This window comes from Mandrillus leucophaeus, unplaced genomic scaffold (assembly GCF_000951045.1).
Source record: "Mandrillus leucophaeus isolate KB7577 unplaced genomic scaffold, Mleu.le_1.0 Scaffold419, whole genome shotgun sequence".
In the NCBI taxonomy this organism is placed as follows: Eukaryota; Metazoa; Chordata; class Mammalia; order Primates; family Cercopithecidae; genus Mandrillus; species Mandrillus leucophaeus.
The window spans coordinates 1,134,573-1,139,045 of NW_012104465.1; the positions used below are offsets into that span (position 1 = coordinate 1,134,573).

At 43.6% G+C, this 4,473-nt stretch overlaps 1 long non-coding RNA gene across 1 annotated transcript; it reads left to right on the plus strand.

The window, feature by feature from the left end:
* The first annotated feature begins 602 nt into the window (after window positions 1–602).
* LOC105548695 lies at window positions 603–1,526 on the plus strand. The gene is made up of 2 exons (XR_001007430.1): window positions 603–719; window positions 1,131–1,526. It is a non-coding gene; the product is annotated as an uncharacterized LOC105548695 (long non-coding RNA).
* Window positions 1,527–4,473: the final 2,947 nt, after the last annotated feature.

Below are 4,473 nucleotides of genomic sequence, written 5' to 3' on the forward strand. Positions count from 1 at the left end.
GGATGGGTCTGAGACTGAAGACTGCTTTCTACCATCCTAGAAGCAGGAACAAAAGCCTCCAACTCCTCTTCCCTGCTGAGAGTGAGCTCAAACTCAATTCAAGGATTTGCCTCCCTTGCATCGCCCTGTGACCAGAACATCAAGACATCATAAAAAAAAAAAAAAAAAAAAAAAAAAGGGGGAGGAGTTGTACAGCAAAATAAACTTTAGTTCTTGACTAAATCTGAGGAGATGAGGAATTCTCTGGGGGGGGTGCTCGAAGACGTCAGTAAATTGTCCTGTTGGTTTGAGCCATAAAGTTAGCTCATACTGGTACCAAGCACCAACAGAAGATTTGTCAAAGGTCAGGGGCATCTCTACTGAGAATCCCTTTATGGTTACCAAAATGTGAACCCAGAAAATCTGAGACAGGTCTCAGTTAATTTTCGTGTGTGTGGTTGTGTGTGTGTGTGTGTGTGTGTGTGTGTGTGTGTGTGTGTTGTCAGTTAATTTAGAAAGTTTATTTTGTTAAGGTTGAGGATGTATTCCATGACACAGTCTCAGGAGGCTCTGATGACATACGCCCAAGGTGGTAGGGGCACAATGTGTTTTGCATATTTTAGGGAGACACGAGACAGCAATCAATATGTGTAAGATGTACATTGGTTCCATCTGGAAAGGGGACAACTTGAGATGAAGGCAGGACAACTCAAAGTGGGGAGGGGGCTTCCAGGTCATAGGTAGATAGGAGACGAATGGTTGTATTCTACTGAGTTTCTGATTAGCTTCTCCAAATGAGGCAATCAGATATGTATTTATCTCAGTAGACGGGTGACTTTGAATAGAATGGGAGGCAGGTTTGTCCTAAGCAGTTCCCAGTTTGACTTTTTCCTTTAGTTTAGTATTTTGGGGTCCTAAGATTTATTTTCCTTTCACAGTAGAACAGCCTGTTTCATCAAATGCCTGTCATTGCCCCTTTAGGTGGTTTATCATTATTTTTTAATTCATCATTCAACTTGAAGGTCGCTTATGTTGTTCCACTTGTACATGAATTCATAGAAACCATGAGTACTGGGTGCTGGGTCAGACCACAACTGTTCACTGTGGGAAGCCTTTATTTCTGTCTCACCTTTGTGCTATTTCTCCCCTAGATCCACCCTGATTTCAGCGGGCGCTCCTGGGTCTTGTATGCACTAGGTGCTCTGAATGCTTGGCAACTGGAATCGGTTAGCCTGGAGGCATTTAGACTGTCCTTCTACAACCACAGAAGAGCCATCACTGGCAGAGAGATCCTTGGCGCAGTTAAGCAGAGATCTTCTCAGAAGAGCTTTTGAACAAATGAAGTTGTTTCGAATGGCCTTGTTAAAATGACTCACTTGTCAAAACAATTGGATGTGTTGGAAGGCTGGGTTGGAAGACAAGATGTCTGAGAAGCTGTCCTGCTGCATGAGGAGTTTCACTGCTACACACCTAATCTCCGGGTCCTGTGTTTTTGGCCTCCAGCTTACTTCGTGAACATAATAAAGGAAAGGCATTTTCTCTTGTGCGTGCTGTGTGTGCACGTGTGTATGTGCTTGTTGTCTATGGCTTTTAATTTCTTATGTATGCTAATCCCCTGTTTTGTGCTTCCCCGTTGTATTCTTTGAAGGGCACAACTAGATCGATGACACTGTATAGCCATCATCTCTCCCCACTCCAGACTGAGGGTGGAGATGGCTGCACTAGAATGAACTGAGATCACAAAGGACTAGGGGGCAAAGTGGAGGGCACAGATGTGGGGGTATTAACCCAGGGACAGGGGAGCTTGAAAGTAGACAGTATTGTCCAAACTTGCAGTGTAATGAGAACTGCTACCAGCTTCTGGCTTTCTCCCTATCCACCTGTGCCTGCCTCTCCAACCCCTACCCACAACCTTTGCTTTGGCCATAATCTTCCCTTTTACCTGGCTTGTGTAGATAGCTATGGCTCTTGGCAGTGTTGAGACATTGTTTAGACTTCATGAGGAAAGATGATTTTTAAAATTTAAGTACCTCTGCCGTGATTTATGGGAACTAAAGCAAAAGGAATCTGCTTGCTCTTTGAGTATAAGAATTGTGGCATTGGTTATCTATGTAGCACTTATGCATAATAACGTGTGTAATAAGTGTGCAAGTGTCAAATGTATAATCTGGTCCCAACTGTGGGAAAAAGACAATTATAATAGTATGATAAAATCAAGGGCAGGCATGGTGACTCAAGCCTGTAATCCCAATACTTTGGGAGGCAGAGGTGGGCAGATCGCTTGAGCCCAGGGGTTGGAGACCAGCCTGGGCAACGTGGCAAAACCTTGTCTCTATTGAAAATACAACAATTTGCTGGGTGTGGTGGCATGTGCCTATAACCCCAGCTACTTGGGAGTCTGAGGCAGGATAATCGCTTGAGCCCAGGAAGCACAGATGGCGGCGAGCCAAAACTGCACTATTGCACTCCAGCCTTGGCCATAGGAGTGAAACCCTGTCTCAAAAAAACTGTAAGGTATAAATGGGATGACATGCTCTAGATGGGTGGGTGGGGGGCCTGGGAAAGCCTGGGTGGGTGACAGGAAGGAGAAGGCCCTAAGAATGGAGAAGGGTTCTGGGCTAAGGAAAAAGCCTGAGCAAAAGCCCTGAGGCAGGCAGGACAGTTCTTGGATTAATTGGAGAAACTAAATGAAGCTGGGACAACTGGGCTCTAGCAAACAAGGAAGAAATACAATAGGAGATGAAGCTGGAGGAAAAGGCTGGGGCCATGTGATGCAGGGCTTGGGTTTTCCCTGGGTACAGAGGGACACCACTGAAGAATTTTAGCTAGAGAATTAACATTTTACTTAGGTATTTTGTTTTCAGACAGGGTCTTTCCATGGTGCCCAGGCTAGCCTTAAGCTCTTGGCCTCAAGCCAACCTCCTGCCTTGACCTCCCAAGTAGCCTGGATTACAGGCATGTACCAATGTACTCGGCTTTATTTTGTTTTGTTGTTGTTGTTTTTAGTTGAGATACACCCTACAGTAAAGTGTACAAATCTTAAGCACACCACAAAGTTCTACGTATGTATACCAGATTAAGATACAGAATGGTCCCATCACTTAGTTTTTAGACCTCTGTTGCTGCTGTGTCAATAATGGATCACAAAGTGTGGAAATGAGAAGATTAGTTAGAAATGTTCTGTGTCAGTTTCGTAGAGAGGCGATGGTGATCCAGATGAGTGTGAAAATGGAGAGAAGTGAGAAATTTGAAATGAATTTTGGAGAGAGAATAGAATGTGCTCATGGAATGAATATAAGTGTGAAGAAAAAAGTGCTGATTCCTAGGTTTGGAGCTTGGGCATCGGGGGAAACAGCAGTGCAATCTACAGAGACGGAGAAGACTAAACACAGGACAGGTGTTTTGGGGAGAGGAAGAAATTGAGAATTCCATTCTGGACATGCTCATTGTGAAATACCTATGAAACTTGCAAGTGAAGATGTAAAATAGATAGGACTGGGCCTAAAATACAAATTTGGGAGCCATCAGCATCAAAAGGCAATGTATAGATCAGCAGGAGTGGATGAGATTACCCAGGAAGACGGGGTAAAAAGGAAAAGAGAAAGCTATCCAGGAAAAAGACTGAAAAATTCTAATACTTAGAATCAGATAGTGGAGGAGCCAACAAAGGAAACCAAGGATAAATCTAAGCAAATCAGGAGAGGGTAGTGTCATGGAAGCCAAGAGGGAGAACATGGTCACACTGCTGTTCACAATCCTGGTGGGGAGGTGAGGATATTTATGTCCATTTGGTGACATGGGGGTCACGGTGATCTTGAGAAGTCAACTCTGGAGCACGGTGGGTATCAGCCAGATTTTAGCAGGTTGAAGAGTGAATGGGAGGTAGTTAGTAGAGACAGCTTTTTTTTTTTTTTTTTTTAATGGTATTGAGATGAAAGGTGAAATCTAGTTTGAAAGAGAAGAGAGACACAGGCTGGTAACTGGACAGTCATTTGGTATACAGAGATTTTTAAGATGAGGGATACTAGAGCTTAATTGTTCATTGGTGGGAATTCTCTAGCATAAAGGGAGATATTAATCCAGAAGACAGTAGAGGAAACCAAAGGACCTTGAGAAAGTAAGGGGAGATGAGATACAGAGTAGAGGTGAAAGAGGAGAAGATATGTACAAATTTTGGTAGGTTTAGAGGTTTGGTGATGAAAAGATGGAGTTAGTACATATTTCTTTTTTCTTTCCTAAATGGCACAAGTAAAAGCAGAATAGGGGCATGGGAGGTTTAAAGATTAGATGCAAAGTTGTTTGAGGGAGTAAGTGGGAGTTGGACACTTATGGACAGATGGATTACTAGGAATAAGTGCCTGTTTGAGATTTGTGATCATGAATCAAAAGCAAAGCCAGTCTTGGGTGACTTTCCCTAACTACGTGCTCCAGTGCCAGCATGGAGAACACAGAGTTTGGGTTCTGCCAAGCAAGCTGGGAAGGAGAGAAGAGCAA